This window comes from Rhagoletis zephyria, unplaced genomic scaffold (genome assembly GCF_001687245.7).
Source record: "Rhagoletis zephyria isolate East Lansing unplaced genomic scaffold, Rhagoletis_zephyria_1.1 Rzeph_scaffold_00015, whole genome shotgun sequence".
Lineage (NCBI taxonomy): Eukaryota > Metazoa > Arthropoda > Insecta > Diptera > Tephritidae > Rhagoletis > Rhagoletis zephyria.
The window spans coordinates 7,154-22,648 of record NW_016157099.1 but is presented as its reverse complement, the minus strand read 5'-3'; the positions used below and the strand labels follow the sequence as shown (position 1 = coordinate 22,648).

The following is a 15,495-nucleotide window of genomic DNA, read 5'->3' as shown; positions in this document are numbered from 1 at the left end:
AGTAAGAGTTTCTCTGCATTATGGCCTTGAACCGACACATATACATCTTTCATTTGAATCTGTATTAAAAACTCTATTGGCTCCTACATTCGGGTTTTTATAGGCGAGTCTCCCCTGAACTGTTTTTCCATATTTTTGCGCTTTTATTCGAAACCTAAATGTTTCGGTACCCAGTATCGAGAGTAGAGAACCTTATATGAAAGTCTCCACATAACCAAAGTTGGGCAACGCCAACGCCAACACAACGCAGAAAGATAGCCAACTCTCAACTATTCGCGCGCGTCGTTCGTCAGCTGTTGCAAATAATCAAAATTACGTGATTTAATTTTCATTTTTAATCAAATGCGGACAAGAAATATAGTTTTTAATGCAATTATTGATGTAAAATTTTGATTTATCTGCCGCTAGTATGTTAATTTAGTGACCAAAGTATTCTCTGCTACTCGTTCATTGTAGAAAGCACGGGCGTTACTCGCGCTGCTGTCAAAGCGACGCCAGCGCCGACGCAACGCCAAAGCTGTATGTGGACGGGCCTTTACTGTTACTGTTACATGAAGCAAAACTTGAATCGAGTTGAAAATATCGCACAAACGATCAAAATATTTTTAGTTTTCATGAAGCAACACAATCTCGACACGATATCGTTCAGACGATTGTCCTCATACGTGATTCCAGCCCTGGATTTATTATAGACAAATACAGCGACTCAAAAAACCCCTTGGTGATTTTTCTTTCATTCACAATGTTGTTCAATTATTTTTTTCTTTTGCTATAGACAAATACACTGATCAAAAACCCCTTTTTTGTTTTTTTTTTTAATTCATAATGTTGTTCAAGTAATTTTTTTTGCTATTTATGTTTGTGTAAGAATATTATTTGCGATTAAACCAAACCCATAAATATCAAGGATTCAAACTATATAAAGAAAAATTACAAAAATTTTCGTCTAAATTTCGATTTTTTTAATCAGAATTTTTTGGTACGCAGTTTTATAGTCGATGGAAGTTTAGTATAACAAACAATGTAGAAAGAAATTTATAATATAAAGATAACCACGAGAAATAAAGCGGGAACGAAAAGTTTTATTTGTTTTTCAAACAAAATACTTTAACAAAAATCTACTATTAAACGAACAAAAATTTACCTTTTTACCAATCCAAATTTTTTTAACCCAATTTTGGTAATAATTTACGAAAGTGGCAACCCTGGTTAGGATGGCTATTTATCTCTACAAGCTTCCTCGACGTTCCCAGTGCGAACTAGCGCATATTTACGCGGGTTGCAATTCTACCAACTTTAGAGAACAACTCCACAACAAGCCGCTCAGGCGCTTAGCGCTTTTCAGGCTTTCAACGCTCTATGCAGCTATTAGTTTAATATTAGAGCTCGAGCGCCTCAAGATGCCACGCTTGAAACACCTGCCATGGGGGTTCAGTTATTATGCGAACGATGTACAAACACGCCCCAAACGATGCGCGTAAACAGTTCATAAAAGGTCAGCTTTGTAAAAATCAGGACATTAAGCGGGGAAAAAAAAATCAGTCAGGACTCTTTAATTCGACCCTGAAATCAGGACATGTCCTACGCCAATAAACACCAAAAAAATATTTATCCAACCATGGGGAAATTCATAGTTCTCAAGTTGATATCCAACATCATTCTCCAACTCATCTCTAACTAACGCGCAGATACGTAAAAAGTGATAGAGAAACGAATTTTTAATTATCAAGTGCAAAACGAAAGCTATATAAAGCGGAAAATTACCAACAAAAAGTAAATAATCTTCAAAGTATCTCCAAATAATCTTGCAAGAAAATAAAACGCGACGTGAATCAAGTGGCAAAATTACTGTCGGACTGTATACTGTGAAGTGAATTATTGAAATACGATATTGAGTAATAAAATGAAAAATTAATATTTAAATTCATCTAACGTATAAGGAATTTTACTATTTCAATTTAATTATTTCAATGATATATTTGAGACTAATTGGAGCATTACATTGGAGTCCAAGTTGAGAACTAGCATTTTCTCAACTTGAGAAACAGTCCTTTTTTCATACAAAGAAAAATGCCCTTTTTGTTGAGAACGCTATGATCCTCCACTTGAGGTATTGTTGAGAAACAACGTTGGAGATTTGAGAAATACCTTAGTTCTCAACTTAACCTCAAGTTGAGCTTAAACCTAAATGTTTGTTGAGACCCTATTAAATAGTAAACTTGGAATATCTCAAAAAATTCTGAATTAGAAGTTGATTGTTGTTACAACTTTCTGAATATTTATAATTTTTGTGGTAGGTAATACATACATATATGTGACCTGGTCTACGAAAAGGGAGCTTACGTGCGAAAACTAGTTTTCTGTGAAAAAGCTGTTAAAAGTAAGCAACTCGTTTCGTCAGTTTCTCATTGGCCCGTAGTCATAGTCAAAATAAAGTCGACTTTAAAGTTAGTTGCAGCTTTTTTGACAGATATCCCATTGAAAATTATGTCAAAAAGCTGCAACTAACTTTAAAGTCGACTTTATTTTGACTATGACTACGGGCCATTATCTCGTTAATTGTTCTCCGCGCCGGACGTCCAGTAAGTGTTGTTGTTGGTCCAGTAATTGTTGTTGTTGGTCCAGTAAGTGTTGTTGTTGGTCGGAATATTATTATAGTTCATCGTGTAAGTTGCTAGTGTGGAACATTTAAAAAAGTAACACTGAAGAAGTGACGTTTACTGTTTCTGTTGATTATCGTCTTCGCATTTCGCATAAAATGAAACATGAGTGTTGATGAGGAGTTCAGTGCCGTATACGGACAATATTTCCATGAAAAGGATGATGAAAACGATGATGAAAACTATGAAGAGAGCGATGATGATGAAGACGAAATATGTGTATCTCAGGCAGAAGATGATACCGAACAAACTTTTGTTAAGATGGACCTGTATGTTGTTGATGTAGGAAAACGACAACAAAGAAAAATACATAAACTACTCAGCATTATTATTTTTGGCCCATAATACGTTTTTCTAGTGTATAATCATGTCTTTATAGCTTATAATTCAATGTATTTTGTTCATTACCAATAAATTATATTTTGTCGTATTTTTACTCTTCTTTCGCTACATTTTTAGTACACTTCTAAGCAAGTTAGGATTTTCTGCTTTTCACCACATGAAAAAGCATCTCATATTCCATCCGAATCAACCAAAAAGTGAAAATTGATTTTTTGACACCTAAGCCCCCTTTCCGTAGACCAGGTCACATATAGTGTTTGTTAAATTATGAGCTACGCTTTTATGTAAAATCAAATCAAAAAATTAAACAATTAAAAGAATAGGCAAAACTGGTCAAAATGTCTTACCGCCATTATTTCGCATATAGGTACATATTGATATGTACGTGCATATGTATGTGTAAACATGTCAGAATGGATATATTGCGGTGTATTTCCCCTTCGTAATTGGAATATGTACCGTGTTATCTACTATGAATTTGTGTATATACAGATTTATGTCTACTGTAATAATTTAGTGAACTAATAATTATTATATTACTGCAGTGTATTTTAAAAATACTATTTCTAACAAGTAAGAAAGTCTAAGTTCGGGCGGAGCCGAACATTAAATACCCGGCGCAAGTATTCAATATATGTTTTTTCACCTTTCCGAAACCTTCCGCTAGATGGTAAGCCGGGGTGTATCAATTTTGAGTAAATTAGCGTCCTTCAATTTCGAAATATTGAAGTTTCAAGCATTTCTGAAATTTACCGTTATATGAGAAGCGGCCGTTATTTTAGTCCGATTTCAATAATTTTCAACGTTTTGCTTATATGTGGCAAGCACAATAACCACACCGAGTTTGGTACAAATTGGTAGAACGGTTACCGATATACTTATATGTGATCATAAGTGGGCGGTGCCACGCCCATTTTCCAAAATTTTACCATAAACGTATTTCTTGGTAAAGAATTGTTGCAAGCATCAATTTTGAATAAATTAGCTTCAATATTTACTGATTTATCGAAGATTTTGTATTTCTCTAAATTACCGTTATATGGGATGTGGGCGTGGTTATTGTCCGATTTTAAAAAGTTTCGGCAATTTTTTATGCTGTGCCAAGGCCAACAACTGTGCCAAGTTTGGAAGAAATTGGTGCAGCGGTTACCAAGATATACACATGTAACCATAAGTGGGCGTGGCTACGCCCATTTTCCAAAAATTTATAATATTCTTATTTTTCGTCTAAAAATTATTGTAAATATCAATTTTGAGTGAATTATCTTCAGTAGTTACTAAAATATCGCAGTTTTCGTATTTCTGGAAATTACCGTTATATGGGAAGTGGGCGTGGTTAAAGTCCGATTTCGCCCATTTTCAATACCAACCTACCTTGGATTAAGGGAAACCTACATACCAAATTTCGTTGAGATATCTCAATTTTTGCTCGAGTTATCGTGTACACGGACAGACGGACAGACGGACAGACGGACAGACGGACGGACAGACAGACATGGCTTAATCGATTTCTTTTTTCATCCTGATCATTTATGTATACATTTGTCTATATCTATCTCGATTCGTTTTGGCTGTTACAAACAACCGTTATGTGAACAAAATTAATATACCCTTGTGCACAAGTGCGCTCGGGTATAAAAATATATTGTTCTTAAAAGGCATTAAAAGAAAGCAATTTTAATTTTGTGACCATTAGGCACATTCTGAAATTCCATTCCTGGTTCAAAGTCAAACTACCACCGTTAAATCAACCACCAGAACCGTTGCGGTTCTTGCTTTACGGCGAATAAACATAACAAAGACCATTCTTGATAAATTCCTGCAAATAAAATAGTAAGATATTTACAATTGAGGGGTTCACAGCGGTGTCGTAACTGTCGTATTGTTGTATGTCGTAAACTTTAAAAGCTTAAATAAATGTTTAGAGAACTTGAAACCACAACCAACTATTTTTCAACACTGCGAAAATACATAATATGACTTTTATGGTACACTGCCAACCCCCTTAGTATACTTTTTATACGTTTAAAGTTTACGACATACAACAATACGACACTTACGACACCGTTGTGAATACCCCAAATATTTCGTCAGAAATAAGTCTATGTATATTAGATTCCTGTGGACCAATGATACTCACCCATTTTGAAATTGCCACCAACTGTACAATACAGATTCAAGGGCGATTCCCCATCGAACCGGACCATTGTTGCCGCAAGAACTTCTTCACGGACATAACGGTTTCATTAGGTTATTTAATAGCGTTTTTTTCTCGCAAAAAAATTCAGCCTTGTATATGGCAACACTATCAGAGTGAAACATTTTAAAGAGCGAGCACGCAATACGCATATGAAGATGCTGAAAAAAAAAGAATACGAAAACTTGACAGTCCTAGCGCAGGGCAGAATAAATGCAACATTATTTCTAGCAAAGAAAACGCCATAAGACGGTAATGGAGGATATGTCTTCTGACGACCACAAAACCAAACGTGAACGTCAATTGTTGGCGATAACGTTGGGCCAAATGTTTCAATAAAAATTAATTTTGGGCGAGACGAAGTTCCCCTGCAGGGAAACCGTGAACTGAAGAATAAAATTTCTAGTTCGTACTAGATCTTTATTGCCAAAACGAACCAGTCCGGTAGTAACTAAATCTCCACCAGTCCAAAATCGGCGAATTGTGTTACTTTTAGAACACTATTTTTTTCACTTTATCATTATAAATCAATGTCTTAGGTAACGAATTTAGAACTGGTTCGGAACTATAGAAAAAGGGACGCAGAACGAACTAGATCTAATATGTCGAATTAAGACCTAGTTCGGAACTATCGAAAAAGGCATGCAGCGGGGGATTGCTTTACTTTACATAGATATTTGTTAAGCGGCTTTTTCGTTCAAATACGCTTTCATTGGCACTTCGCAGGTGCTTCTTCATTTATTTGTTAATACAAAATAAAAATTTTTGTTGAAATTTAAACATTTTGGGATTGTCTGGAATCTAACCAATAACAGCGAGCACCTCTGAAAACTCAGCTTCAGCCAAAGGTATGTAAACTTACATTTCTTTCAGACATTCAAAAAAAAATCACTTTCAAATTGAAAACACATTTCTTATAAAATAATTTAAAATCGAATACATGGAAAACCCAAAGAGATTGAAAAAAACATAATACTTTCTACGTCTGTAGATTTTGGAACTGGTTCGGAACTATAGAATTTAGGACTAGTTCGGAACTATCGGAAAAGGGATGCATCGGGGGCAATTGACACGTCCTAGAACATCGCAATGTTAAATTCGCCAGTTGCAAGCATATAAAAGATAATTAACGAGCACTAGTCATGGTTCGAGATTCTCTAGTACGGAGCCAGTTCGGCACTAGTGCGTTTCCTGACAGGGTATATATATTTCATTATTGATTTTTCTAATTTAAATGTAAATATGTCTATCTATATCAATAAATGTGTAACAATGGGCAAGTTCAGAAGGCGCAACAGTTGATCGCAACTGTTGTTAAAAAATCAGTAGTCAGTGGGCGAAATGTTATGCCCCTTCTGAACGTACTGATACATTAGCTGTCAAATTTTTTGTAAATTCAAAAGCTGTCAACCACAAACGATCATAAACAAATTATTGTATTAAAAAAATTGTGTTTTGTATAATAAGAAAAATGGAACAAGCAATTAAACTGTCGGAATTCCTTGAGGATAACATTGAAAACGTCCTTGAATCAGTTTTTCATTGTTTGGCAAGCGAAATTACCAATCAATTGGGGTGTTCACAGTTCGTTCCAAATTGTGTCTGAAAATGTAGACGTCTACATTTTGAGACATATTTAGCATCAAACTGTGAGCACCCCTTTCTAGCAGTCGTCGCAAAATCGTCTCAAAACTTTGCTGGTGTTGCCAGACATTTCTTCTTTTCGTGCATTTTTTATATGTCGCCTTTCGATTTTGTTTCTGAAAAATTGTAATTATTTAACTTAATTACCAATTCCTAATATTTGTTATTTCTTTTCCTTGATTTGTTTCTTTTCATCAGAAATTGCGCTCAAATTAAATGCAAATACACAAAACGTGCCCAATAAATAAAAAAATGTGATTAATACTGCCATAATGCAACCCTGCTGCGAGGTTGCAAAATGTAGACGCGTAAAAAACATACCTTTGAGTGTGACAAAATGTAGACGGCGTCGTTTTCCAATTTCGTATGGGAAACAACAACACCACAGATTTTACGGTTAGAAAACATCTTAAAATGTAGACGTCTACATTTTGAGACACTATTTGGAACGAACTGTGAACACCCCAAATCTGTAACAACTTCGGCAAATTCCATAGCAGATCGCGAGGAAAGACCCAGAAATGAAGGTTATTATGAGGTCACAATTGAGCGGGACAATAACGACTTGTTTAAGGAGCACTTTAGAATGTCTCGTAGAACGTTTGAGGGGAGTTTTACGAAATTGTTCAATTCGAGATTTATTCTGGATTCTGATTATTCTGCAGGATTTAGTGCTTCTTTTAAGACAACTTAGCTTAAGTGACTTTAGAATGTTTTATTTTTAATTAAAAAATAAAAGACTACCCTTGAAAAATTTTATATTTTTATTAAGCTCCTATTAAAAGGTCATCTTAAACTACACCTGTGGCTAGTTAATCGTTAAAATATTGCTCGGGAGCCCAATGAAAAATTACTTTAAAGAAAAAAATTACCAACCTAGACTTAGGCTACTTTAATTGACGGACACAGACATGTATATAAAATATGCATTCATATGTATATGTGCCCATAATTTTGAAAGTAGACTAATTCACATCGCACCTTTTGTGCTTAAATAACCGGTTACTTGTAACCGAATGCATCTGTAAAACATTCTATCGACATAAACTAATGACAGAAACTTTAACCTTTGCTTAATAAAGTTGATCGTATGACCGGTACAGGTAAATTATCATTTAAGCCCAAAAGGTGTGATGTGACCTAGGCCACTTTCAAAATTATGGGCACATATACATTCAATGTAAATCTAATACATTTTTCCACTGACCTGTACTATTTTTATTGTTGTTATCTTTTATAGTTTTATAGATCCTCTTCATGTTTCGCATTTTACGGTCCAGCGTGTCATCATCTTCAACAAGAAAGCCCGCCGTCCTCATGTCAGCGAGAATATCTATCCATAAATTTTTTTTTTATATTTTTGGCTCACGTAACTTATCTTTCCTTTTTCTGTATTCCTCTATGAAAAATCTCGTAGCTTCTCCATGCCACTTGAATTTGGAGTGCCCTGGTGAACCTACAATTAAAAATCATATCAAATCACTTACCGCATTCAAATAAACATTGCAACATCCCACTTTCAGATGTGATATTCATATCTGGAGCAACTCCAACCAATTCTGGTGGTGCAACACATCCCTTCGTATACTCCTTCAAAAAACTTGTATCTGAGGATAAAGTCGGATATATCAAAACAATCAACTGCAACTTAAGCAACGAATTTACCAGTTTGAAGCCTTATGTGGACTTCCTGACTTGCGGTTACACGATAGATGCAGTCATCGATCGACTCTGCAGTATTCGATAAAATCACAAGTTTAATTAAAATTTCATTATTTGAAACAAAAAACCGTTTAATGGAAAAGCCAAATGTCAAACTGTCAAAGGCACTCATATGATGTTTTCTGAAATGATCAGATATAAAATACGAAGGAAAAAAGGGCATCAAAAACTCAACTGTTAAGTTGATTAGAAGTACATAATAACGCGTTCAGAAGATGCAATCCCAACAGTTACTGCGCTGTTGCGCCTTCTGAACGTGCCCAATAGCTGCATTTTTTGTAAACGAGCGAAAAAGAACCCTGAACTCTGAAAAAAATTCCTCTTAGCTACTTGAGCAAACCTGTTGGTATATGGCAAGAAACATGTGATTAGTTTAACAGAGTTTAGATACCAAAAACCAATGGAAATGAATAATTATGCGAGGTATTTGCGTAATATATGTATATGGGGCATTCGCCAATTTGAAAAAAATTACACATACGCACATTAAAATTCTCTATGAAAAGAAATATTTTTTGAATTTTTTTCTCGAAAAATTTTACCCTTACAAATTTTTTGATAAATAAAAATTAGTTTTTGAAAATACGCCATCTCAAAAAAAAAGCACAATGGTAGCTCTGAGTATTGCGCAACATTTAATTATAGTATTACGGGGTGCACTCTACAATAATTTGAGTTATGAATTTTTTTTTACACCGAAGTTGAGTAAAATACGTACATTACAAATTTACAAATTTTTCAAATTCTTTAGATTTTTTTTGAGTACGCAGTTTTGTAGCCCATTAAATTTTAGTATAACAGAGTGCAAGTTTTAAGCTTTTGCAAAACTGGCGTTAATTTTTTTTTATATTCTTTGAAAACTGTTTTGCGCATTTTCTTCCTTAAGAAAAAAGAGCAAAAAGCCATCAGCATAAAAAATATTAAAAATCAACGCATTTTTGCAGTAGCTTAAAACTTGCTTTTATTATACAAAAATTAAATGAGCTACAAAACTGCATACTCAGAAAATTCTAAAAAAAAATTGAAAAGTTGTGGATTTTTAATATACTCATTTTACTCAACTTCGGTGTAAAAAAAAAAATCATAACTCATATTATTATACATATTATTATAACTCATATATTATACAGTAGCTTTTCTCTTTGATTTGATTCGCAGCACTTTTATTTGTACACGTAAAACTATAAACGTTTCATTTGTTTTTACGCCAAACTTGATACAAAATTACCTTTAAAATAAATGTATTTACGCGTATCAAATTGTGATTGTTTTTATTTAATTTGCTCTCTTTATTTGAAAGTTTGTTTTTCGATTGCCAGATGAATAACCTTTATACAAAAAATTATATTTGTGTGGCATATTTGTGGGGAATTTATTAAAAAATGGAATGGCAGCATGATTCTCTCACGGCTCTCTTTGCACTTAGAAATTTAACTTAGAAATCAAAAATCCATGATACAAAAAAGAAGGTAGTTTTAATAAACCACTTTTGACGGATAATATAATTTTCTGAAGTTTCATAAATTGTGAGTATTCTCAACGGCCTTGCCACTTTGATAACATTAAAACAATAAATCGGAGTATTTTCCTTCCCATATTTATATCAATGTACCTAATAATATTTCAAATCAAAAATCATTATTAGTGCTTGGTATTTTTTTTTTACTTACGTGGTTCGCATTTTTTTGTTAAAGGTTTAAATATCTTATTTTATTATAAAAACCACGCTCGCATTGTGCTGTTATTTTTTCATTTTCTTATTTTCAACGCAATCTTGCTATTTAATAATCTAATTCTAAAGAATGTTCTTCCCAAATAAAACCTTATTATATTTAAGTCCAAATTTACTTTGGGCTTTGTGGTGAGTGTATTACTATTAACTTTCATCACTTTCTTCATGCGCTCTGAAACCTCGTTCCATCAACCCCATTTTCGAAATTATTTACTCGGCATAATTTTCAAGCCCATCATATTCCACATCTTTGAATGGACTGATAAAATCTTCCGCTTAAAAAAAAATATTTGTTCTAGTGACCCGGTAGCATGAATTTGATGAAATGTCATAATTTTATTAAAAGTGAAATGGTTAGCAAGAACAACGAATGTCATTAAATGGAACTACTCTACTCATGATACAAAAAAGAAGGTAGTTTTAATAAACAACTTTTGACGGATAATAAAATTTTCTGAAGTTTCATAAATTGTGAGTATTCTCAACGGCCTTGCCACTTTGATAATATGAAAATAATAAATCGGAGTATTTTCTTTCCCACATTTATACCAATTTAATAATACTTCAAATGAAAAATCATTATCAGTGCTTGGTAATTTTTTTACTTACGTGGTTCGCACCTTTTTTATTAAAAATATATAAAATATGTAATGTTAAAGGAGACTTCATTGAAATTGTTCACGAGAGCATTATGTTGTTATTTTTTCATTTTCTTATTTTGTATGCAATCTCCCAATTTAAAAATCTAATTCTAAAGAATTCTCTTTCCAAATAAATCATTTTATAATCGCCAATTCCATGTAAATAAATTGTTCTGATAAGTTAACATGCAAAACAAAAACAAATTGGGAAAAATTATTTTTGTTTTACTTTATAATTTTGGGAATATTTGTTCCCATGAAATTCGTGAAAATTTACTTTAAATTTCTCATCAGATTTTGCAAAAAAATTAGGCTTTGTGATTAGCGTATCACCATTAACTTCAACAAATACTTTCTTTTTTGTATCATGCAAAAATCTATAGGTCTTCAAGTTCCTAAGTGAAGTTGGTTTTTTGGGTAGCTACACACGCGCGCTGCTCATTTGCCAGATATACAATTTTCAAGTCAAGTGTCTTGAATAACCGAGCTTTTAAATACATTTATTTCAAAGTAATTTTTATTCAATTTTACCCCAAACAAATTAAACGTTAAATGTTTTGCATGTACAAGTACATATGCTGAAGATAAAAAAGAGAAAAAGCAGTAGATGACATGGAGAAAAATCGTTTCGTTTTGCTCTCATTGAGCAGGCGGGACTGCAGACAACTTGATGGACTGCTGACTGGCCACTTCACGTGGCACAAACACCTGACTGTGATAGGCGTACATGACAACTCCATTTGACCATCCAGCCTTGAAGAGGATGAGACGGTGGAACACTTTTTGTGTTTCTGCCCTGCCTTTGCAAGAATTAGGTATAAGACATTTGGCCGCGATGTGTTGAAAGACGAACACCTGAGCTCTTTGACACAACAATCTGAATCTGAACAAATTGTTGGCTGTATGAAATTGTAATTATATTTGAGAACACGCGAATAAAAATGTGAAAAATTTATACAAAATTCCATGCTATTTATGCCACAAGGATTTTACTTCATCGCATCAAGACAAGAAACGATTGGCCAAGGATGCCTATCCTTTCATAAAAAATTATGAAATATTTAATAGCCACATTAAGTGGTCTAAATATTTGCTTAAAAGCAGAAACGTAAGCCGAATGAGTTTCATCACCAGAAATATATATTTCATATCCACTTTATTTAGTAGATTTTAGATTTTAGTATTTCTCTTTCTAAATTTAGCTTTGGTCAGGTAAAACACACTATTAAATAAACAATAAATATATAAATTTGTCTTGCAAATTTGTTACGTGTCTACACAGTAGCGTGGGCCGAAAATCCGCTTTTTTAGAATTTTGATTGGTAATAGCGAAAATATGGTTCATTTATGCTCTAAAAAAATCTCTGTGAAATTTGAAAATCTTTGGCACAAGTCCATCAAAGTTCACTGTTCTCAAAAAATTTGGTTTTCAGCTTACTTCGATCGCAAATTTAATTCTCTACATATAAAATTATATAGGACTAATACTTTCGAAGATATTTGCACTTTTATTTAAACAATTTATTAATTTATAAATTTTTAATTTTTATTTATGGATGAAAAATAATTTATTATTTACTAACTACATAAGAAATTAAATTCCTGACAAAAAAGTGCCTTTTTGTGAAGAAAACACACTTACTTTATGCTTTTTTATTAAATTTTTGATAAAATCAAATTGCATGTATTTTTATGTAAACTTTAATATTTTGGTAATGAAAAGTTGTTCTAGTATCAGCATCATGTAATTTACTTACTGAACATGTGCTATTGAGGCGTCTTTCGAACAAAAATTAAAACCGCAAGGATATTATAAGATATTTATTATAAGGAAGTGATTTAAAGAGAAAAAATTAATGCAGGAATACCAAAATTACATCGTTTTAAATTTTTTATACAAATTGTTACAGAATTTTTTCGCCGACATTCTTTTTTTTTTGTTTTTTATTCTCTTATGTAATTACGGTACTTAATGATATCTTCATTACATGGGAGTTGACCCTCTGGTAATTTTTTTGACTCCTCAATTAAAAGACAGATTGACATTCTAAGGGCCGATTTCACAGTGCGTAGTTAACTCAGAAACGGCAGTTAACTAGAGATTTTCAGTACAAAAATCTGTAGTTAACTGCCGATTCTGAGTTAACTACGCACGGTGAAATTGGCCCTAACAGAGTGCTCCGTTCTACTATAAATAAAATGATTATGAAAAATATATTACATAAAGCACAAGTATACTTACTTACTCAGGAACTAAAAGCCTGGTTGAAACTCTCAAGAAAAACAAAAAAAAATCGTATAAAATTACGCACATGAAATGTAAAAGAAATGATTTTTTAAAGAAAATTTGCAACCAAAGCAAAACACTTTTTCAAGCAACAGAAATAACGAAAATTTTTTTGTGATTGTTCCTGGGAGCTACAAACAACCCTTTAGTTCCTAAGTATATTTGTGCTTTATAGAATATACATGAATGTGTGTGTTTTCTTCACAAAAAAGGGCTTTTTTGTCGGGAATTTAATTTTTTATATATTATATAGTAATTTATAAATTATTTCTCAACCGCAATAAAAATTAAAAACTACTTAATAAGTTTTTTAAATAAAAGTGCAGTTATCTTCGAAAGTATTATTCCTACATTATTTGATATAACGACCATTTTTTGTAGAGAATTAAATTTGCGATAGAAGTAAGCTAAGAACAAAATTTTTTGAGCACATTGAACTTTGATGGACTTGGGCGAGGATATTGACCAAAAATTTTCAAATTTCACAGAGATTTTTTTAGAGCATAATGAACCATATTTTTGCTATTACCAATCAAAATTCTAAACAAGTAAGAGCAGCGCTGTCTTCGACTATGCCGAAGGCTTCATACCTTTCATGCGCATCTGAAAATTTTACTTTAACAGATTACTGAATTTGAAAAAATTGGTATATTCACAGCAGGCATAGATCTCATATATATTCACAGCAGGCATAGTATCTCCTCTAAATATATAATAAATCATATCTAAACAATTAGAGTGATTTTCACTGCTGNTACATAAAGGAGATATATCGCAAAAACTGGTATCTGAACAATCAGTGGTATAAGAGATAAAGCTCATACAGCATACATTTTGACGATTTTCTCAGTAGACTTTGTATTATTGTTTATAAAATAGCTTAAGAAATTTATCAGTTTTAGCTGTCCAAATAAAGGAGTATTACAGTAAAACCCCACATCTGAACAATCAGTTGCATGAGCGCAATAAACAGGTTATAGTGATTCGATCTTTGTTAATTTTACTGTAAACTTTCTGTTGATAATGAGTGAAAATAAAGCGAAATTTTATGTTTTTAGCTGCATAAATGGCGGAATTATAACGAAAGTTCTCATAACTGAACAATCAGTTGTATGGGAGATATATGTTATAGTGACCCGATCTTTGTTGTTTTCACCGTAAGTATTCTGTTAATAATGATTAAAAATGGTGCGAATTTTTATGTTCTTAGCTGCGTAAATGAAGAAGTTATGGCAAAAAATCTCATATCTGAACAATCAGTTGTATGGTGGATATAGGTTATAGCGACCCGATCTTCGCCATTTTCACCGAAAGTATTCTTTTGAAAATGAGTGACCACAGTGCAAAATTTCATGTGCCTAGCTACTTAAATGGAGGAGTTATAACGAAAAATCTTATATCTGAACAATCAGTTGTATGAGAGCTATAGGTTATAGTAACTCGATCTTTGTAATTTTCACTCTAAATTTTCTGTTGATAATGGGTGGAAGTATTGAAAAATTTCATGTTCCTAGCTACATAAATGGAGAAGTTATAACGAAAAATCTCATATCTGAACAATCAGTTGTATGGGAGCTATATGTTATAGTGGTCCGATTCTTCCGGTTCCGACAAATGATTAATACATTATAAAAATACACCCACCTACCAAATTTGATCCGGATATCTCGAAAACTGAGAGACTAGATTGCATACAAACAGACAGACAGACGGACAGACGGACAGACGGACAGACGGACAGACGGACAGAGGGACATGGCTAAATCAACTCAGCTCGACGTTCTGATCATATAAGTATACATTTTAATGGGTCTATCTCTTTTTGTTCTGGTACTTACAAACATCGGACCAAAGTTATAATACCATTTCATGCTCATGAAAGGTATAAAAAGCGGATTTTCGGCCCACGCTACTACATAGCTAATAAGGAATTTTACTTCTAAACTGTAAGCCTTGAGAGGAAACATTTTTATATTTATATCAATGGTCAAATAAAGAGAAAAATTAAATTAAATAAATTAAAAATTAAATTAAATTAAATGTTTCAGTTTTTCTGCCCGTTATTGCGACAGGTATTTGTGAATGTTTATAGTGTGCTTATTACACTGTGAGCACCACATACATACAGTGGCGGTCAAAAATGGATGAATGGTGTTTCGTTTTTATACCCGAGCGCACTTGTGCACAAGGGTATATTAATTTTGTTCACATAACGGTTGTTTGTAACAGCCAAAACGAATCGAGATAGATATAGACAAATGTATACATAA

General features: G+C 32.9%; 1 long non-coding RNA gene across 1 annotated transcript; it reads right to left on the bottom strand.

Moving 5' to 3' along the window:
• Positions 1 to 404: 404 nt before the first annotated feature.
• Positions 405 to 11,447, bottom strand: LOC108360399 (uncharacterized). Its single transcript, XR_001847099.1, has 3 exons — positions 11,437 to 11,447; positions 6,331 to 6,335; positions 405 to 538 (listed from the first exon to the last, which is right to left on the bottom strand). It is a non-coding gene; the product is annotated as an uncharacterized LOC108360399 (long non-coding RNA).
• Between the last annotated feature and the right edge of the window lie 4,048 nt (positions 11,448 to 15,495).